This window comes from Narcine bancroftii, unplaced genomic scaffold, assembly GCF_036971445.1.
Source record: "Narcine bancroftii isolate sNarBan1 unplaced genomic scaffold, sNarBan1.hap1 Scaffold_116, whole genome shotgun sequence".
NCBI classification, from domain to species: domain Eukaryota; kingdom Metazoa; phylum Chordata; class Chondrichthyes; order Torpediniformes; family Narcinidae; genus Narcine; species Narcine bancroftii.
The window spans coordinates 741272-764548 of NW_027211851.1; the positions used below are offsets into that span (position 1 = coordinate 741272).

The 23277-nt window shown below is 46.1% G+C and overlaps 1 long non-coding RNA gene across 1 annotated transcript in view; it reads right to left on the reverse strand.

Annotated features, from left to right (window-relative positions):
* Positions 1-22083, reverse strand: part of LOC138750316 (uncharacterized) — a 38605-nt gene extending 16522 nt beyond the window's left edge. Inside the window, exons 1-2 of the long non-coding RNA XR_011349256.1 lie at positions 21615-22083; positions 19200-19299 (exon numbers count right to left, since the gene is read on the reverse strand). This is a non-coding gene — a long non-coding RNA (uncharacterized lncRNA). The remainder of the gene's footprint in view (positions 1-19199; positions 19300-21614) is intronic.
* Between the last annotated feature and the right edge of the window lie 1194 nt (positions 22084-23277).

Below are 23277 nucleotides of genomic sequence, written 5' to 3' on the forward strand. Positions count from 1 at the left end.
ATACAAGAGGAAATGGCTGGCTAGAAATGATGTTTCACCTGAAATAAGGGAAACAAAAGGAAATCAATGGTGACCTGCAGAAGAGGTTATCATTTGGAAAACCCTGATGGGTCAAGTTTCTTTGGCAAGACACCAAAGTGGCTGATCAGAGGGAATCAGTCTTTGTGTGTCCAATGTGCATGAAATCCCTCTCTGAAACCAACAAGAGCCTTCCTGGAGGGTAAACATTTACTTCTAACCACCAGAGCTTGGTGAAAATTCATAAATGTTGAATTCTGTGCACAGTATAAGAATTGATAGATACCGGTGAACTTGGAGTCATGTCAAAGAACTTTATGCACATTAAATACACCTGCACTTAAAATTAGAAGGGGGTAATGGAAGGCTGTTAAATTAATAGAGATAAGTTAAAGTTTGATCCTGTTTGTTTTTCTGTTTAAAGAAAATTAAAACCAATGTTTGTTTAAGAACGAATGGTGTTATTGTTCAAAATCTGCCTGTGATTCTAAGTATTCTTGGACTGAATAGACATCTGGGCCAAATGGCTATTTAAGGACAATCTGTACATGATTGTACATCCTAGAGTACCATGACTACTTCTATCCACTAAAGATTGTTAAAGAGCAAGAATGGACAATACAATCACATAAAATTCCCATCCATACAGCACACGTATTAATACAAAAAACAATCACACCTCCTTATCGGTCAGGAAGTGCCTACACTTCCCAAGGAGGCTGAGGAGGTCAAGGCCAACGGCTCTCATCCTGAGATTTTACAGGAGCGCTGTTGAGTCTCCTGTCTGGCTGCACCATTTGATGATCTAGTTGCTGTAAAGCATCAGACAGGAATGATGCCGAGTTGTGAGGATCACTGGGCTCTCCCTTTTTCTGTAGATGACATTTACTAGGAGTGTTGTTCAAATTGGGCTCAAGGAATAGTGCAAAGACCATTTTGATCTAGTGAACAGCATCTTTAACCACGTCCATCATCAAAATCAGGACTTACAGGCTGGGGAATAGCTTCTTCCCACAGGCTGTTAGATGGATGAAAAGTATCCTGTAAGTGTGATAATCCTCCTAAATATTTATTTATGTAGCGGCTACTTCGATAGAGCTACTAAAGCAACACACACACACACACACACACACACACACACACACACACACACACACACACACACACACACACACACACACACACACACACACACACACACACACACACACACACACACACACACACACACACCAGGTTAGTCAGGCTTCTTCTATTTACAGCATGTCCCGGGCTCCATGGGTCAAGGTGGGACATCATTATGAGTTTGCTGCCGATCCACGGGACCAGAGCTTTAAATTAAGCCCTGTGAGTGTCCCGCACCTTCCGGCAGGGGAAATCACAGATCAACGTGCTGTTCCTCGGGACGCAGCACCACGTGCATGCGGTCAATTAAATGGATGAGTACCCAGCTGTCTGCCTTATGATTTCATGTGCCCGCCAAAGAACCTTGCCCAGTCGGCCCGCTTCACAGCTGCTACAACCCCCAGAATCGTCACCAGAAAGAAAAACACCAGCTGCATGCACCTTAGGTGGACACCCTCATCGTCTGGGATGGGGGCACTGAATGGGTGAAGCGGGATCCACATGTGCAGTCTGTCCAAACTAAACAGCTGAGAATGTCCCCCAATGTCCAAAGTATACTAAAATCCATCCTTCTTCACCACGCGGAAAAGGCTCTCATACGGTCGTTGTAACAGCACTCCTGTGTACTGTCTGCGCACAAAAACAAAATCAGCGTCCAGGAGTTGTGGGGCACATTCTGTTAAAGGGATCCAAGCCAGTGGGTAGGAAAAGCTTTGCTGATAGCGATACCATGTCGAAGCTGCTGAAGGATATTCAGATCAGAGTTGGTTGTGAAATGAATGTCCCATGAAACTGTAAGGACCGTACAATAAACCATCTCTGCGGACAATGCAAACATATCTTACTTTGGAGCTGTGAGCACTCCCAAAAGAACGCATGGCAACTCATCAACCTAATTGGGACCAGTGAGTCGGGCCTAAAAAGTGGACTTCAGTTGCCAGTGGGAACGTGGGTGAATTGTGTTCCGCGGACTGAATTAATGTGGGAAAACCAAATCTAGCCATCCAGTTGACGATGAATGCTCTGGCCCTTGTCTCAGTGTCACTGGATGGCAACGGGACGGCCTCTGGCCAGCGCGTGAAATGTTCTACAACTGTTAGAATGTATCTCATGTTTTGAGATTCTGGCAATGGTCCAAGCAGGTCCACATGCACGTGTTCCAACTGCCTGCATACCGGCAGGAAATGTTGAAGAGGTGGCTTAGAGTGGCACTGAATCTTGGCAGTCTGGCAGGAGGTACATGTGCAAACCCATTGTATGACACCTTTTCTCAGTCCATGCTATACATATATATTTGACATGAGCTTGACATATGTTCTGATGTATGGATGAGATAAGCTGTGTCTCTGGTCAATAAGGTGTTTCTTCCAAGATGCAGGAAACATTGGTCTAATGTAGCCCAAAGACATGTCACAAAGTAAGGTTGGCCACCCAGTTGTGCTGCCCTCTGCTGTATGTCCAGGTTAGTAATGGCCATACTGTATGCCTGAACATCGGGGTCCATTGCCTGGATACTGGCTAATTCATGAATATCAATGTCACCCTGAATATGATATATAGTCGGTCTGGACAGCATATTCGTGATGAGATTGTTTTTACCAGATGTTATCCAAGTAGATGTAAGGGAACTCTAAATCTCTGTCCAAAGTGTCTATAACCCGCTGGCAGGTTTGAACACCATTCTTCAACTTAAGTCACATCCTAAAACATTCGAAAAGCCCAGAAGGGATAATAATCACCGTTTTAGGAATGTCTTCCTTATGGATGGGATCTGATGGTATCTCATGACAAGATCAACCTTGGAGAAAGCACAGAAATTGTGCAGATGGGGGCAAAATCTTGCATATGAGGGACGTTAAGACAGTGGGTCTTATCCTGAGATATGGTCTGCTGGCCTTCGTAAATCATAGCATAGACTAGAGTATAGCTGGAAAGTGATGCTGCACTGTTTAAGGAATTGGTGAGGCCAGGTTTGGAGAATTGTTTTCAGTTCTGGTCTCCAAATATAGGAATGAAATAGATAAGGTGGAGATGGTGCAGGAAAGATTTACAAAAATGTTACGTGGCTTACAACATCTAGATTACAGAGAAAGATTAAGGAGCCAGCAACTTTATTCATTGGAACGTAGACGGTTGAAGGGGGTTATGATAGAGGTATTCAAAATTATGAAAGGAATAGATAGACTAGACATGAGTAGACTCTTTCCCCTGAGGGCAGGGGAGTTTGGAACAAGAGGGCATGAGTTCAGGGTAAGGGGGCAAAACTTTAGGAGGAATGTTAGAGGATGTTTCTTCACTGAGAGAGTGGTGGCAGAATGGAATGATCTTCCAGAAGAGATAATTGCGGCAGGGTCCTTTCTGTCATTTAAGAGAAGGTTGGATGTGTACATGAATATCAGGGTGTTGGAGGGATGTGGCCAGAGTGTTGGAGGGGAAAACTAGTGGAGTTGTTCATGTGAACTGGCACAGACTCAAAGGGCCGATATGGCCTGTTTCTGTGCCGTAATCTGTCATATGGTTATATGTGCTGGGCTCCACAGGACAAGGTGGGACATCATTAAGAGTTTGCTGCCGACAGGTTTGAATTAAGCTCCGTGAGTATCCCACGCGTTCTGGAAGGAAGAAACGTCCATATCCTCTGCGCATCCAGAGATGCAAGATGTCGCCAAAATCTTTGGCCTGGCGGCGGGCCAGGAGGAGCGCGAGCATGGAATCTGACCCGAGCCTGGCTTGACTAAGGAGATGGGGGGTGGGTGCCTGAATGCGAGCACGGTTTAGCAGGAAGGCGACTGACAGTATGCAGCGGCCCATCTGGAGATGCTCCCCTGCGTGCTACTGAGCCTCTCAGCATGGATGAATGTTATCACATGCAGGAAATTCTGGATCAGAACCACAGTAGGGCTGCCAGGTATGAGGTGAAGGAGGACAACTCAGAAATTCGAGAAGAAGAGGAAGAATTACTACTTGCTGCAGTTGGACTCACTGAAGGAAGGCCTTAGGCTTTCAGAACATCTCCTTCTCCAATGAAAGCTGTTGTTTAACCACAGACACTTTCCCCAGTCTTCAAGGCCCCTGCAACAAGGATGGAAGTCAAGTTCATGTCTACAGAACTGATCCAACCAAATGAAAAGATGATGTCTTCTATGACCTAAAATTTTGAAACTTTAAATGATCAATTTGCTGGTATAAAGGAAATAATGGCTGGTATGTGTGAAGAAATTACATTTATTAGGGGGCGTGGCAAGATGGCGTAGGGAACAGACGTGCCTTCCAGACCTCTCCTGACTCTGATTTATTGTTTTGTCTTTAGGTGCCCGTTAAAGTTCTTTTAAAAGTTCATAAATAATAAGAGGTGTTGGATTAGTGCCTAATCGTTTATATGCAAAGAAAAAGGTAAAAGAAAACATCAACAGACTGTTAAAAAACTACATTTTCCGAAAATGTCTGAGCCTACTTGTTTACAAGAAGCCAGGACTCAGCGTAGAATGGATCCAGAGGAAGACGTACAGAGTTTGGCATTGAAACTCCATTTTATGCCGGTGAGGCACTCTGAAGGTCGCACTCAACAGCTTTCAGAACAAAGGGCTGGACGGGTGCCAGTATTTCACACAACGGCCACTGTGAGTGCTGTTACTGAGACTTTGACAGTTGAATCAGCTGCGGCGCCACCAGCTGGAGAGTTAAAGAGCTGTCATTCAACTGCTACAGTGGTGGCGCTGCAAAATGCATCTTCAATTACAACGGTTTTTCCAGACATTGATTCAGTGAAGATGATTAAAGAGATTTGGCTTAAAGATAACCCTGATCTTCAGTCTCCTGGCATTGCTGGGGGGACTTTGAGAGGGATTTTTATACAAAGTCAAACTGCTAGAAAAGATACTAAATTAAGGGAAGGGACAGAAGATCCCGTGGTCTCTAAGACCCCATTATGCCTGAATCTACTTCTGTTGAAATGTCTGTTAAGGATCTTGAAGATAAGATATATTCTGTATCGAGTCACTTAGCTAATTTTGTGAACCTGTTTATTTCCAAGATTAATGCAATGGCGGAAGTCATTAATGGACCTTTTAAGCTTGAAACCATTGAAAGATTTGAAATGCGTGATCAAGGTTTAGTCGATGCACAGGATCAACTGCAAGATGAAAATAGAATAATTGAAACATTGCAGATCCAAAATAAAAATTTAGCAAAAAAGTTTGATTATTTGGAGAATCAATCTAGACGGAACAATGTGAAAATTGTTGGTTTGCCAGAAGGCATAGAAGGACCAGATCCAAGAAAATTTTTTACTGAATGGATTCCACGAGTGTTAGGACAGGATAAATTCCCTGAAGGTTTAATACTAGAATGTGCTTATAGAGTTTTAAGAAAAAAATCTTTTTCAGGACAGAATCCAAGATCTGTTTTGATCTGTTGTTTAAACTACTGTGACAGAGAGACAATTTTACGTACGGCTATTAGAAATGCCCAGCAAAGTAGATCTCCTTTGATCGTTCAGAATAATCCTGTTTTCTTCTTTCAAGATTTGAGTCAAGAAATTATGTTTCAACGATGCGAATTTAATTCTGTGAAAGAACGGTTGTGGAAAAAAAGACATAAGGCAACATTCAGGTATTCTGCGGTACTGAAGATTTTTTAGGATGGAAATTAGCCAAAGTTCTTTGACAATCCTAAAGAGGTTATGGACTTTGCTCAGTCTCTACCAATCATGCAGTTTCAGGAACGATGTAGTCCTTCAAGGTCTCCAAAGAGAGTAGAGATGTAAGGTGGGATCCAGTTTTTTAAAAGAAATGAAAGCAATGGTGATAGAAGTGGTAACGTTGATTTAAAAAAATAAATCTTTTATCTTCTATTTTTGAGAAGAGTTTAAATAGTTTAAATAATGATGATAGTTTAATGAAATGGGAGTTGGTAGAGGGAACTGGGTGGGCACTAGTTTCCAGAAGTCATCAGCTACCTGTGAGTTATCTCACACCCAATATTTTGGGGGAGTTACCTCTTTGGACGGTTTAAACAGGAGGAGGTAGTTGTGACCTCCGACCTGTTTTTTTTTTCTTTTTAATTTTTGGGTTAAGAAGTGAAGGTTTTTTTTATTATTTTTTAAAATAAATATTTTTTTAACTCTTTTTGTTTTCTGATTGTATTTGAGAGGGAATTAGGAGGTTTTTTTTCTCTCCTTTTTTTCTCTTTTTTTTGGGGACGTTTTCTCTTTTTTCTTTCTTTTTTAAGAGGATGATGTCACAGAAGATAAAAGTCAAAAATTGAGGATGTTGAATTAGATGAAGAGGAAGATGAGGGGAAAGGTGATAAGAAGAAAAAGAAGAAAATTAAGTACAAATACATTGAGGGAGAAGAGTTTAATAAAATTAAGTTAATTTCGATAGAGAATTTTGAAGATGTTATAAATGAAGCATATGGAGAATTTTTTTAAGAGTTTGAACTTTTTTATTTTTTTATATAAGGGGAGGGGAAGGGAATAAAAAGTTTATCTGATTGTTTTTCTAAAGGATGCTTTTGTTCTCTCGATGAATTATAAAGGAAACTTGGTATTAATGGAAATTCTGTATTTATGTATTATTAATTATGATTTTTTGTATAACAGGTATGTGGTTGATATATGATTTTAATATTTGAACTTAGTTTTAAAGTGGATTTCATTTGTTAAATACATGTATTATGTTTGATTTAAATATATGTTTAAGGGTATTATTTTAGTATTGATATTTTTTTTTGTTGTTAGTAATTTTTTTGTTGTTAAGTTTTATCCTTTTTTTGTAAGTGGGGTTTTTTCTATTTTATTTACAACATTGTTAATTAATTCTTCACTCTTTTTTTGGGGGGGTTGGACTAATTTTAAATTAGATGATTAATGTTGTGTTATAATTATTGGGGGGGGTTAATTTGTGTAGTTTAACGATGTAGTATTCTAATTTTTATTATCTTATCTTTTATTATTTTTTTAAATATAATTTTTATTTTATTCATGTCATAAAATTTTAAATAAAGTTAAAAAAAATGACTATGGAAAGGATATCTTTTTCTGCCTAAAAGTGGACCACCACTCGAGTCCCGACACTCCGCATCATCCCACTACTCATCCATAGACCAAAGAAGTGTTGGTGCAGACTCCCCCACAGACACACCTCCACCCTCCCAGTCGGCAACAGTGATGACCGGCACAGAGGGTACCCGGGCTCTGCACTCACCACCTCCACTGATGTCACCAAGCTGGGGAGCCCCTGGACCTTGAATGGCACCCACTGGGTAGGCGGCCACAGTGCCTACCCCTGGCTTCCTACCACCTGGTAGGGCTGCCATTTCCCCACATACGAGGTGCCCTACATCCACTCTCTCGATGACCTAGGGGAGCACCCAGCCTTTGGCAACCACTGCAACAAGAGGGCCTTTACTGCAGCTGAACTGTTCTGGATGATCGCCTTCCGCAAATATGGCACCGCATGGCTCTCCAACGAAATGACCTGGTTGGCCACCCTCCTGGAGATGTTGGCCAATGAGACAGCAGTGTCCCTGCACCAAACAAAGGACACCCTGACCTGAAGAGTTGTGGAGCTGAAGGAGAGACGTATAGTGGCAATGCCAAATCGGATGGTCCTGGACTACTTGCTGGCAGCTGTGCTGTCATTGGCCAGGAGGGCCGCAGCTACATTCCCAAGGAATCCTCTAACATCACCCAGCTGACTGACCACATTCGGGACTCAGTGGCCAAAATTCAAAAATCCAAGGACCAGATCCACCAGCATCACCACCTCATGGGGACCCTGGGGGCCATTTGGCTCCACGAGGGGCATTTGGGTGACTATCGTTCATTGGGGGATTGCACTTATTTTTGTTATCATAGCTATAGTTATTCCATGATGTGATTGTCAATTTATAGGCACCTTTGCATTGCCCCGTTTGACCTTCTTATTACTTGTCGCACTTTATTGGCAAGCAGCATGTCTTCCGAAGGGGTGGATTGTCATGGAGAGGTAGTGTCCACCACCTGGTGGCGCTGCTGTACTCCTGTTCGGTGGACATACTACCTGTCAATCCAGGTCAAAGACTCACTCCAAGCCATCAAGGTGACCCTTGCGATTGGCCCACCTAAATCACCAGGAGCTGCAGTCCAGGCAGCCCGGCTAGACTCAGCCCTGACCTTCACCCAATTGCCCCACCTAAACCACCAGGAGCTGCAGTCCAGGCAGCCTGGCCAGACTCAGCCCTGACCTTCACCCAATTGGCCCAGGTGAATCACCTCGACTGACCCCTGCCGAGCCCCTGAACTTGGCTTCGAGCATTGGCCACAGCAGTCAATGGGGCCCAGCCTTTCCCGAGTGATCGGCCCTCCCAGCACAGTCCCCCAGAACTATAAAGAACCATGTCCCCCTTTGTTCTGCCTCTTTCAACTCATTGTGGCTAGGAAGTAGCACCTTCCACACTGGGTTGGGGTGAGTCTCGAGGTCAGCGAGGAAGAGCCGTGTCCATATCGGTCAAGGGGTGGGAGCTCACAGTATCACCTTGATCCTGAATGTTGAATGTGTAAGTTCATGTAATTTCCCCCAAGCTCTGTCGGTTTCTCCCTCCTAATTAGAAGTGTATATTTACTCCCTGCGTACTCTGTGTATAGAGGTTTGCCTAACATATCGACCCTGTTGTCATGTTTCCATCCCCGATATAAAAGTGTGCTTTGTACCTCCGCTTTGGTCTGATTCTTAACGTTTGGGACCCACATGAACCCGACAACAATGAAGGAGGGGAAGCAAAGTATTTTATCAGTAAATGGAGAGTCAAATTACTAGAAAAAAAGACAGATAGATCCGATCAGAATGTGGCAAGAAATTAATGTAGGTTTATGGAAAAAAGGTAGGGATCTCAAGAAAAACACCAGTGAGTAAAAATGTGTTATTGCCTATGAACAGAGGGAATAGAATATTAAATTTGTGGGAAGAAGATTTTATAGACATCAAATATAATATGGGGAAAAGGATTTATATTAATCGAAACAAAGGTGGAAAGAAGATTAAAATATACAAATTCAAGAAGAAATAGGGTCAAGATTGTTTCAAGAGTGTTATAAATATGATTTATGTCAATTATAAAAGTACAATTGTCTACATCAATTCTGCTTTACTCCATATAAATTAAATGGACTTATCTCCAATTATTCCGAGAAATGTTTTCAATGTAATCAGGTGATCGGGATTTTTTTTTCCATTCGGTTTGGATCTGTGTAAAAGTTGAAGAATTTTGGAAGGATTTCAGTATATTATTAGGACAAATTATGAAGATAAAAAATCAAAAAGACACAAGAATATTTGTGCTTGGTCAACTTTATGAAGCAGATACAAAACTGAAGTTGGATAAATATCAAACAAACTTTCTGAGTCTAGCAATAGCAGCAGTGAAGAAATGTGCAGCACTAACATGGAGAGCAGAGAGATTTGTAACGAGGGATGGGACATTGAAATGCAAAACTGTGCCACCATGTAACCACATAACCATTTACAGAGCAGAAACAGGCCATGTCAGCCTTTTGACTTCGCAACGGTTCACTAGAACAACTCCACTAGCTCAATCCTCCCATTCTCCGCCAATATCCCACCAACCCCTTCACCTCCATGTACACATCCAACCTTCTCTTAAATGACAGAAGGGACCCTGCTGCAACTATCTCATTCGGAAGAACATTCCATTCTGCCACCAGTCTCTGAGTGAAGAAGCATCCTCTAATATTTCTCCTAAAGTTTTGCCCTCTTACCCTTAACTCATGGCCTCTTGTTCCAACCTTCCCTATCCTCAGGGGAATGAGTCTGTTTATGTCTAGTCTATCTATTCCTTTCATAATTTTAAATACCTCCATCAAGTCCCCTCTCAGTCGTCGACATTCCAATGAATAAAGTCCCAGTCTCCTTAATCTCTCCCTGTAATCCAGATGCTGTAAACCAGGCAACATCCTTGTAAATCTTCTCTGCACACTCTCCACCTTATCTATATCCTTCCTATAGTTCGGAGACTAGAACTGAGCACAATACTCCAAACCTGACCTCACCAATGCCTTTAACAGCTGCAGCATCACCTCCCAGCTCCTGCACTCTTTCTTTGGCTTGGCTTCGCGGATGAAGATTTATGGAGGGGTAATGTCCACATCAGCTGCAGGCTCGTTTGCGGCTGACAAGTCTGATGCGGGACAGGCTGACATGGTTGCAGCGGTTGCAAGGGAAAATTGGTTGGTTGTGGTTGGGTGTTGGATTTTTCCTCCTTTGTCTTTTGTCAGTGAGGTGGGCTCTGCGGACTTCTTCAAAGGAGGTTGCTGCCCGCCGAACTGTGAGGCACCAAGATGCATGATTTGAGGCGATATCAGCATACTGGCGGTGGTCAATGTGGCAGGCACCAAGAGATTTCTTTAGGCAGTCCTTGTACCTCTTCTTTGGTGCACCTCTGTCTCGGTGGCCAGTGGAGAGCTCGCCATATAACACGATCTTGGGGAGGCGATGGTCCTCCTTTCTGGAGAAGTGACCTACCCAGCACAGTTGGATCTTCAACAGCGTGGATTCGATGCTGTCGGCCTCTGCCATCTCGAGTTCTTTGATGTTGGAGATGAAGTTGCTCCAATGAATGTTGAGGATGCAGCAGAGACAACGCTGGTGGAAGCGTTCTAGGAGCCATAAGTGATGTCGGTAGAGGACCCATGATTCAGAGCCGAACAGGAGTGTGGGTATGACAACAGCTCTGTATACGCTAATCTTTGTGAGGTTTTTCAGTTGGTTGTTTTTCCAGACACTTTTGTGTAGTCTTCCAAAGGCGCTATTTGCCTTGGCGAGTCAGTTTTCTATCTCGTTGTCTATCCTTGCATCCGATGAAATGGTGTAGCCGAGATAGGTAAACTAGTTGACCGTTTTGAGTTTTGTGTAGCCGATGGAAATGTAGGGGGGGGGGGGGGCTGGTAGTCATGGTGGGGAGTTGGCTGATGGAGGACCTCAGTTTTCTTCAGGCTGACTTCCAGGCCAAACATTTTGGCAGTTTCCGCAAAACAGGACGTCATGCGCTGGAGAGCTGGCTCTGAATGGGCAACTAAAGCGGCATCGTCTGCAAAGAGTGGTTCACGGATAAGTTGCTCTTGTGTCTTGGTGTGAGCTTACAGTACTCCAAACCTGGCCTTACCAATGCCTTTAACAGCTGAAGCATCACCTCCCAGCTCCTACACCCTACACTATGATTTATGAAGGCCAGCAGACCATATGTCTTCTTAACTACCATGTCTACCTGGGAATCCACCTTCAGTGAACTCTGTACCATAACTCCAAGATCCCTGTTCCTCTGCATTCCTCGACCCCCTCCCCTTAACTGCATAGGTCCTATTTTGGTTATTTTTTCTGGAATGCAGCACCTCTAACTTGTCAACATTAAATTCCATCTTCCATCTTTCAGTTCACTTTTCAAAACAAACCAAATCCTGTAATCCAAGAAAACCTTCCTCACCATCCACAACTCCCCCTATTTTTGTATCGTCTGCATATTTGCTTTCCCAGTTCGCCATCCCCTCATCCAAATCATGAATATAAATGATAAACAACAGGGGACGCAGCACCAATCCCTGAGGCACACTGCTCGTCACAGGCTTCCATCCTAATAGAGAGTTGTCCACCATGACTCTCTGCTGTCTTTCTCCCAGCCACCTCTGAATCCATCTCACTATCTATTAATCCATAGTGATGAACCTTCCTAACTAACCTTACATGCAGTACTTTATCAAAAGCTTTACTAAAATTTAAATAGATCTTGTCAACCGCCCTACCTTCATCCACATTTCTTATCACCTCTTCAAAAAACTCAACAAGATTCATCAAACATGATTTTCCCTTCACTAACACATGCTGGGTGCTCCCAATCAATCCCTGCCTATCCAGATATTTGTACATACTATCTCGAAGAATACCCTCCATAACCATCCCCACCACCGAACTCAAACTTACTGGCCGATAATTACTTGGCCTACACCTACTGCCTTTTTTGAACAACAGAACTACATTTGCAACCCTCCAATCCCGCGGCACCACACCCTCCTCCAGTGAAATTTGAAAAATCGCTGTCAGTGCCCCTGCTATTTGTTCCCTGACCTCGCTTAAAGTCCGGCGAAAAATCCCATCAGGACCATGAGACTTATCCACCTTAATTGACCCCAGAAGCTCCAAATCTCTCGCTTTACTAATCCCTATCCTTTCCATAACTAAACCATTTACCTCTCTGATCTTGTATAGCCCAATGTCCGTTTCCCTCGTGAATACAGATGAGAAAAATTTGTTCAATATTTCTCCATCTCATACGGTTCCTGACATAGTTCACTGGTCCCATCATCCAGTCGACCTATTCTATGTTTAACCCTCCTTTTACTGTTCACATATGTGAACAAACCCTGAGGATTCACCTTCGCCTTATTAGCTATAGACACATCCCTTTTTACCTATCTGCTCAATCCCTTGTTTTTTATATTTGGTGTAGGTCTACCTCTTGTCCCGTACCAACTTCTTAATTTCACCAGAAAACTATGGCTCCCTCAAACCTTTAGTCTTCCCCTTTGGCCTGATTGGAACATAAAGATCCTGTACTCTCAAAATCTCACCACTAAATGTCCCCCAAATTTTCTCTACATCCTTTCCAGGAAAAAGTTCAACCCACACAACTCTCTGCAAATCCCTTCTCATTTCTCCAAATCTGGCCTTCCCCTACTCGAAGACCATCAACCTCGGACCCGACCTATCCCTTTCCATCATTAAGCTAAAGCTAATGGACCCATGATCACTGGATCCGCAGTTCTCCCTAACGCACACCTCTGTCACCTGCCTCATTGCATTCGTAAACAACAGATCGAACACTGCTCCCCCTCTAATTGGCGTCTCAACATATTGCTGCAGAAAGCAATCCTGAACACAATGCTTAGCCATCCTGCCCTTTTACTGACTGCGTTTCCCAATTGATGTTTGGAAAATTGAAATTCCCAACCAACACCACCCTATTTCACTTGCATATCTCACCTATTTGCACATTAACTCTCCTAGCTCCCTTTCTCCATTTGGAGGCTTATAATATACCCCCATAATAGTAACCTCACCCTTCTTATTTTTCAGCTCTACCCACACTGCCTCTCTTGACGAGCCCTCCAGTCTACCTTGCCTCAGCATTGCTGTAATATCCTCCCTGACATTTAATGCCACACCTCCCCCTCTTAATCCACCAACTCTGTCACATCTCAAGCAGTGAAATCCTGGAACATTCAACTGCCAGTCACAACCTTCTTTCAACCACGTCTCGCTAATGGCCACAACATCATAATGCCGCATGTCAATCCACACCTTTAGCTCATCCAGCTTCCTTACTACGCTCCTCACATTAAAATAAATACAACTCAGGGATCTCCTACATCCTACCTTCTGAATATCCTCCTTTCTACTATTCTCACAATTTTCACTGCAACATCTGTTTACGACTTCCTGCTTTTCTTCCCTCAAATTATTTAAACTTGTCCCTTTCCTTATCCTACTAACCCTCACCCTATAACTCTTGCCCTTTTTCTTTTTTCCCTACAGAGGTTGACACCACACCTCTGCCCACCATGGTCTGACTATCCCCCTCCTCAGTATTCAAGGTGGAGTACTGATTTCTGAAGATTACAGACTCGGGTGCTTGCACATGAATTTGCCCCCTTCCTTTCCTCCTCCTAACGGTAACCCACTTCCCCTCATCCCGTGAGCCCCTGGGCGACCACCTGCCTGTAGCTCTTGTCTACGATAGCCTCATTTTCCCTAACCAGAGTAAGGTCATCGAGCTACAGCTCATGTTCCTTGACCTGGTCCTTCAGGCCACACTCCTTGTCCGTGATGGCCTCACTCTCCTTAACCAGAGGGAGGTCTGGTTGTTTGTCTCTGGATTCTCTGCTCAGAGGATCACCCCGCATTATCCATCAAGTCCTGGTATCTCTGTGTCAGCAGGAATTCCGTGCTGACCACTACCTGATGGCTTTGTGGTCAAAATGTTTGTCTATGAAAACTTTTCCACAAAGGTGATGTGGCAAAGTCTAGCTGACTGGAACATTGCACCAATCTTTCAGAACATCTGAGACAGGTAGATCCTTGGTTCATAGCGGCACTCGATGCCCTTGTACTTAGTTTCCATGCTCAGTCTGATGCAACCTCACACGATGAAGGCCACATTGGTTACGCCCTTAACCCCATTGTCATGGAATATATATTTGGGAGAATCTGGTAAAATTAGAGTAGGTTAAAGACATACACACATTTTAAAACATATTTTATTTGAAATACTGAAGAATTCATATTCAGTTACATCACAGAAACTATGGAGAATGCTATGCACATTTCACAAGTAGCTGCAAATTGAAATGAGGTCATGAAATAACTAGACCATTGTTTTGGTTTGGAGACAGGCTGGCTGGTTGAATATCTACAAAGTGCTGAAAGAAAGGTCACCCCTGGGTTTTGTTTAGCTAAGACAACAGCTTGACCAAGAAGGATAACTTCTGTTGTTTTCTGAAAAAGGTGGGGGGGGGTGGTTTTCAAGTGAGAGAGTCACATGCAATCTCAGTTGGAGTGAGAGAGAGAGAGAAAGGGGTGAAACAAGCTCTCTCAGCCAGAGTGTGCATGGCATTGAAAGCAGTTGAACAGTGCAAGCCAGGAGAATATTGTAGGAAACAGAAATCTCAAGAGTGGCGGATGGCTGGAAGTGCTATCTGTCTGATGTTTCTCTCGGAATAAGTGCAACAGGAAGGAACACTGTGGTAGCCTGAAAGAAAGAGGTTATCATTTGGAAAACCCTGATGGGCCAAGTTTTATCAGCGAGACATTGTGGTGACTAATGGTGGTAGCTCAGTTGTGGAAATCCTGGAACAACAAATCTCTCTCTGCAAACCCTACGGAACTTTCTTGAGTGGCAAAGCCTGATGAACTTTATACATGTTCAATTGTGTGCACAGTATTAGAATTGCCTACAACCAATGAACTTGGAAGAATGAGAAGTGAGATTGAACTGTAAACCAAATAACTTTTCTTAAATTTACACACACACATCATACACGTGCACTTAGACTTAGAAGGCGATTAAGGTTAGTTAGGTTAATAGAGATAAGTTAAAGTTTGATTCTGTTTTCATATTAAAAGATAAATAAAACAACTTATTTTTAAATAACGACTTGTCTTGGTGAATGTCTATTGCTGCTGGGTTTTGGGGTCCTTTGGGCTCATAACACCATAGTCTGGTGACGTACATGGATCTCCTTCCCACTCCATCCATTTTGGATCCCCACATGAAGAGGGAAACTGCTCTGGTAATCGCCAGGGCAGAGGTATGTGGGATGGGCCACGCCTGCATCACATGCGGCAGTACCGAGAGCACCTTGCACCTGATAACCAGGTTCTTCCCCATTTCTGAGAGGGAATGTCATTCCCACACACCCAATTTCTGGTGGACCTTTACAATCGGCTCTGACCAATTCTTGTTGCATGCCTTGGCCCCTCCAAGCCAGTTCCCCGACACCTTCAGCTAGTCAGATCTGACTGTGAAGAGGACAGCGGACTAATTTACCAAAGTGCATTGCCTCGCGTTTGTTCCAGTTTACCCTGGAAAATAGCATTGTGTACTTCTGGGCCCAGCCACTTCCAGACTTGTGTACAACTCAGCCGTTCTCCCAGAACTGGGGGTCTCTGTGCTAGTCCCTGTCTCCTGGAGTTGGGAGTCTCTGCAATGTTCCCCATCTCACAGAGCTGGGGGTCTCTACATTGCTCCCTGTCTCCTGATATTGGTGCTTTGTTCTCCACCAGTCCCACAATACAACGCTGACCCCTGGACGGAATGTTGAATTACAGAGGGATCAGTGAAAATATGGGTAGTTTTGCCAGGGTGGGGTCCATACAGGAGCCTGATAACAGCAGGGAACCTGTGGAAGGGGGATGGAGGGCATTCGATGGTGCACCAGCAGGACACTGCTGAGGGTGCGGATTCCCTCGGGCTCTCGAGGGTAGAAGGCGCTGGTTATTCCAATATTTTAGGTGAGGCAGTGTCCAAATTAGAGCTGGCGCGGGTCAGCAAGGGTCGACATAACAGGTGCCTGGAACTGTCATGAGGATTCTAAGGGCTGGTAGAGGTAGGTAAGGAGGGGGTAGTTGTGTACCGACGAGGGATTGCTGAGTGAGAGGCCACATGCATGGGACTTCGAGACAAGGAGCCTCTGATTGTACAGGGATGGGGCCTGTAAATAGACCCGCAGACATCCAGCACACAGCATCTTTGACCCACTACCATCAGGAAGGAGATATGGAGGAACAAAATCAGGCTGCCAGACAGGGAAATAACTTCTTCCAACAGGCCGTGAGATTGACAATGCAATGCGAGTTGAATGGGTCCGTGGAATGAAAAGGATGAGAGGGATATGGACTGTTTGCAAGCAGCTTGGCCATCAGAAAAGAAGGGCCAAAAGGATGGTTTCGGAGTTGTCTATCTTGTCCACACTTTTGAGTTGAATCCTTAAATAATTCATGACAGGCTGGACTATCATTTTAGATGGAAATTTTAGATTGACACATGCAGCCCGGGAACAGGCCCTTTCAGCCTCTGAGCCACAACCACTCAATTACACCAATGACCTACAAACCCCGGTACGTTTTAAATGGTGGAAGGACCAGGAGCAACTTGTGGAAATGCACGCAGACACAGGAAGAATGTACAACTCCCCAGAGACAGTGTCAAATTTGAACCCGGCTCGCTGGCCCCTTATCAGCGTTTTTCTAACCGCGGCACTAACCTCGCCACTCTCAATTATTCCCAGGGTTCTTCCTCCTACTTTCCATGAGCTGTGATTGCTTCCAATTCCAGTGCCCATGTTTCCCTGAGACTCTGACCCCTGCCCAGTGACTCTGTCCCTAATGCCTCTCCCTGGACAGATGATCACCAGTCTCTCCTGGCTCTCACCCAAATTTTCTTGCCCAATTCCACCACCTACAACCCCCTCGTCATGGCCCACCCACTCGCCCACAGGGCCAAGGGTAGCAAGGTGGGGGAAGGTCCAGCCTGTAGTCACAAAGCTTGTCGAAGGACAAGTGAGAGCAGGAGTCCTGGGGCAAGAGGTGAAGGGCAGTGTGTACTGTAGCAGCCAGCTACACAGGGTCACAGCCTCCAGGGTGGGGGGAGAGAGAGAACTGGCTCAGATGGGACAGATGTCCCGGTGCCAAGGGTCAGGGAATTCCCGGCTCGCTGGCCCCTTATCAGCGTTTTTCTAACCGCGGCACTAACCTCGCCACTCTCAATTATTCCCAGGGTTCTTCCTCCTACTTTCCATGAGTGTCTGGGATACTGCCACCGGCAAGGAGACTGGACCACTGCCCTCCCCACATCACCACCAAATGGGGGTCTCAGGAGCAGCTCAGGTTCCAAGGCCTGTCAGTGGGGGAAGGGGGAGGTTTGGGAATTGGGGAGGGGTAGTTCTGAATGGTGATCGAGAGGATCGGTCCAGTGGGAGGACAGACATGACAGACATGAGGGCTGGGGCTTCAGGACAGATCCCGTGGGGAGGCAGGAGCTTTGGGGACCAGCCGGTGGGGGACAATGGCTTTGGAAATGGACCTGGTGGGGGTCAGGGGCTTTGGGGAGAGACCAGTGGGTTTGTCGGAGGACCTGTCGGGCAAAAGAATTAGTGACAGACCAAGTTGGGAATGGCATTGGGGATGGACTCAGCAGGAGATGGGCTGTTGATGGACCCGGCGGGGATGCGTTTGGGAATGGATCCGGTGGGGGATGTTATTGGGATGGATCAGGTAGGGGACGGTATTGGGGTTGGACCCAGTGGGGGACAAGATTGGGGATGGACCCAGCGGGGGGTGGGATTGGGGATGGACTCGGAGGGAGACGGGATTTTGGATGGACCCGGCGTGCACAGAATTGGGGATGGACCCGGCGGGGGACGGTATTGGGGACAGATTCAGCGGGGGACGGTTTTGGGGTTGGACCCAGCAGGGGACGGGATTGTGGATGGACCCGGCAGGGGATGATATTGAGGATGGACCTGGCGATGTCAGTTTTGGAGATAGATATGCTGGGGGATGGACCCGGCAGGGGACTGCCCATTGACTCCGTCTTCAATGCCTCACACCGGCCGGATTATCACCGTTCTCTTTCCCAGGTCTCACCCAAACTTTCTTACCCCAATTCCACCACCTACAAACCCTTGTCATGTCCCACCCACTCACCCACAGGGCCAAGGTTAACTAGGAGGGGGAAGCTCCTGGCTGTGGGCACACAGCTCGTTGAAGGACAAGTGGGAGCAGAAGTCCTGGGGAAGAGGTGAAGGGCAGTGTGTACTGTAGCAGCTAGCTGAACTGGGCCACATTCTCCAGGATGGTGGGGGGAGAGAGAGAGAGAGAGAGAGAGAGGACTGGCTCAGATGGGATAGATATCTGTGTGCCAAGGGTCAGGGGATTCCCCAGCTTTGTGAAGGTATGGGACACTGTCAACGGGAAGGAGATGGAGCACTGCCCTCCCCACATCTCCACTGTCTAGGGGTCCTAGGAGCAGCTCAGATACCAAGGCCTGTGGGTGGGGGAAGGGGAAGGTTAAAGAACTTTGGTGGGGTAGTTGTGATGGGTAATCGATTGGAGAGGGTCCCAGTGAGGGAACTGGTCTGGTGGGAGGACAGACCTGATGTTGGGCCTTTGGATACAGGTGAATTGGCGTGGGGGACGGGGACAGGGACTTTTGGCTGGGCATGTTGTGGGACAGGGGCTTGTTGAAAGCCCTGGTGGGAGACAGGAGCTCTGGAGACGGTCCAAGCAATGGGTGGAGCATTGGGGATGGGCCCAGTGGGGAATAGGGGCTTTGTTGACAGGCCTGACAGTATTTTGGGGATGATCTCAGCAGGGGGAGGGGTTTGGGGACAGGCCTGGTGGGAGATTAGGGCTTTGGGGAAGGGCCAGGTGGGTGACAGGGGACAGTATTAGGGAAGGACCCAGAGGACAAACCACCCCTGGAGCTCTGGTTCACCTCGGGTCACTCACCTTGGCCCACGGACGTGCTTTCAGAGATCTGCGGGAAGCTGAATTCGTTGCAGTTTGGGTTCATCTCCCGGATCTGCTCCCTGGATGACGTCCGCCACACCTGTTGGGACAGAAATCACCTTCACTACTGGCTCGGGGTGGGGGGAGCAGGAGGGTGACAAAGGGAGGGAATGCAGTGTATGTGTACCAGGTCATGGACATGGGACGAGCCCTAGAACTGGGGTAGTGGTGAAGGCTGAAACGTTAGGGGCATTTAAGAGGCTCTGAGTCACGTGGATGAAAGAAAAATAGAGGGTTATGAGGGAGGAAGGGGATAGTTATTTTTATTTTGGTATGAATACATCGGTCGGCACAACATCGCGGGCTGAAGTGCTTGTACTGTGCTCTCATGTTCTATGTTAAACGTGTCCTGTCAGTCTTTCAGCAAGCGGATATGTCGGGGAAGGACCGCTGCCGACTGGCATATTCCAGGCTGCAGGGGTAGATGCTGAGGGATGCAAGGAGGCTTGGCATAGCCAACACGAAGGCACTATGGGGATGGATCATAATCCTTCCATAACCGTGCACTGAGAGGCTGAGACCAAGGGGAACTCCAACAGCAGAGGGGGGCAGTAACCACACGGTATCAAAGTGGTGGCAATGAAGGTAAACAGAGACGTATGCAGCAATGTGCAGTGAAGGGAATATCTGGATACAACAGGAGGAGGAGAAAAGACTTGGAATGGTCTTCCTCTTTGGAAATAATTTGTAAATAAAGTCTATTTTGCGGGGTTGGGGGGAGGGGAAGAGAAAAGCCCTACTCAGTCAACTTTGCTTCATGAGATACATTCTCCAATCCAGAAAATCTATTCTGCACCCGCTCCAGAGTACAACATCAAATTTATTACCCTTGGATAGCACAAGTATGACCTGATAAAACAGAGTTCTTGGGATAAACATACGCAAACACACAACCAAGCCCTCACACAACAGACAAATGATACATGAGCAGCACGTCCAGAAAAAATTACTCGATATTGTTGAATAAATAGCAGAGTCGAGGAGTATTTGTATGAGCAGCTCATCAATCGTTCCACGTTCTCCCTGCCTGGAGGAAGAGGCTGTTCCTGGGCCTAGTGGTACTGGCTCTGAAAGTCCTGGATCTCTTTCCCGACGGGAATAGCTGGATGATGCTGTTGGCCGTGTGAATGGGTGCTCGATGATTTTGTCAATGATCATAGTGGATCACATTGATATTTGGGGTGGTGGGGGGGTGGGGCAGGAGGGTGTCCCCAGTGTTGCTCTAGCCCACTTTACGTCCTGTGGATTGACCTCTGATTATTTTTAAAAAATATTATTTATAAATAAAATCCACAAAGAATTCACAAAATTAATAATAACACAAATAATATATAAATACACTTGTCATAGTTAAAAGAAAGAATAAAAAAATCCCCCCCCCATTAAACCACCCCATCTCCCCTCCATCCCCTTTCTAAAAGAAAAAGAAGAAAAATGAGGACAAGGGACCCCCAACAGGAGAACCAATTACTTTAACGTTCCTTTTCAAAAACTGAGGCCTTAAGGAGAAAGGGAATGTTAGAGCCACCTTTGTAAATATGGGGTCCATATTCTTCCACAATATATGGTTGAGGCGGCCTGCTCACCAGGACGAAAGCCAGTACACAAGATGGATGACGAATGCGGTGACTACACAGATCCTGCGGCAACCAATCATCTTCGTCCCAGGTGACATCCCGCACAGTGGGAAGCAATGAGCAATGACGAGAACACCCACCAATCCGAGGCTGGCTTTGCCATCTCGAAAGACCTGTCATCAGTAGCGGGAGAGTATATAAGCAGAGCTGCCAGTTCAACGAACCAGTCTTCGACTTCGACTTCACGGGTGTGTATCATTCATTCCACACATCATGGTGAGTGTGCTGGATATCGGTGCAAAGGAAGAGACTTTCACCATTGACCACCTCAAACCAGCACATCTGGACATTAGCAAATTCAGTCCCCATGACCCAGATATAGGCGACCGAAAGCAGCGAACAGCGCTGGTTCTAGGGAGGTGGGGCATCATGCTAACTGGGATGCCACCCTGTACACAAGATGGCCGACGAATGTGGCAACTGTTCAGAGTCCACGGGGACCAACAACTTTCATACCAGGGGACAACGCACACGGCAGGAATCAACAAAGAAGGGAACACCGAACAATTGGAGGCCGGCATGGATGTGACATCACTCCAGTCGACAGCAGCAGGGAGAGAATAGAAGCAGAGCTGCGAGTGTCATAAAGGCGTCTTTGACTTTGAATGTTTGGGCGTGTGTCCGCCTTTCCACCCATCACAGTAGCGCGCACGCTCAAATTTCACATCGAATGGTCTTGCTCATCTTACATCGGGAGTCACGTGTACAGTTTCCTTACCTGAAGCATGAGAAGTGCACAAAGATCGTCAGATTTGTTTCTGGGGTGTTTTAAGCAGGTGATAGAAGGAAAGTTTGAATGTGGATCTCTTGGTCGTTGGTAAAAAGGGAGATGACCTTACAACATTATGAGAGGACACAGCAGCACGGATCGAGAGAGGATAATGCAAAGGAGCCGAACACCAAGTGTCACAATTTCCCAATAACCGATCAGCTGCTTAGACTTTAAGAAATGTCTTCAATGAAAATGTAATATCCTTGGAATTCTCTCCGCTTTTGAAGGTGCATTTGAAATTGGGATCCGTGGACTTGTGATGAGTTTATTGCCGTACCCACTCGTAGAGGGATCATATACATTGAACTTAGATGTAGATACTTTGAAAAAAGTAGCAGACATTAAATTGGAAGCGGTAATAAATATGAAGGAAAGATTGAGAATAAATAGTCTCCCTTGCAGTTGGGGTACAATGTATTGCTTGAGATCAGAGGAATCCTGGAGCCAGGACAAAGTGATCCTGTGTTTCCCAAGGATTTGATTGTTGTTGGATTAGTAAAAAGTGGAAGGGCCGAAGGGTCTTCTGATCCTTCGACTGCTTGATTTGTCTTCTGATGCTGATTGGGTTCACCTGTGTATTCGCTCGCTCGCTCGCTGATTGGTTGCTTCAGTTACGCGAGGCAACGGGTTGATTCGGTGAGGCCGCTATTTGATTAGACCCTGAAGTCGGGTTGGATTGATGGGCGGGTTCGCGGGCTGATTGGCTCTTGATGTGAGGAGGCGGGACATTTGCGGCAGCGTCGTCTGCTCCGGGTCCGTCGTGTCGCCTCGGGCGCGAATGGGAGTAAGTTGGCGGAGGCGCCGGAACCTTCCACAGCCGCGCGGTCCAGGGAAAGCGGGCGACCCGCAGCCCACCGGGCCCCACCCGGGAGCGGCCGGTACCGGCGGGGTGTTTGGGTGGAGCCGAGGCGTCGGTGCGAGGCCTGATGCCGCCGACAGGGCGAGGCTGGAGGCCGCGGGGTTACTTGCAGCGGGAAGGGGCGGTGTCAGGTGATTGGTAAGTCTGGTTTGCGCATGCGTGGTGAGTTCGCGCATATGTTGAAGATACGCATGTGCCGATTGAGGGCGACGAAACGAACCCTTTGCGCTCGCGGCAACTGACGACTGGCGCATGCGCACAGAAATTAAGATGGCTGCCCCCAGCTAATGGACCTTGAGTCACAAAGTCAATCCTGTGACTGTTCTCGTTTGTCAAATCATTTGATTTTAAAAATAGGCTCTCAGACTTCAGGGCTCCTCGCACGGGGGCAATACCCCGACTTGCGACCATCGTGGTCCCACCCTCCCCCCCCTACTCGACCATTGTGGGACCTTTGGACTAAACTACTTTAATTAAAATAATAACTATTTATAAACTCCTACAAGACTTCAGGGCTCCTCGCACGGGGGCAAAACGCCGACTTGCGACCATTGTGGGGTCTGATTGATCCTTTGGACTCCATTATGGTCGCAGGTCGGGGAGGACCTGTCGGGGTCATTGGGTCGCTGAGGAAGGGATGGAAAACCAATCCATTTTTTGCTTCCCAATGCTCATAGAATGTGTCTGATTCCATCCGTTTTTCCTGTTGTTGTATCACATTCTTCATAAAGTTAGATGTTATTTTTTAAA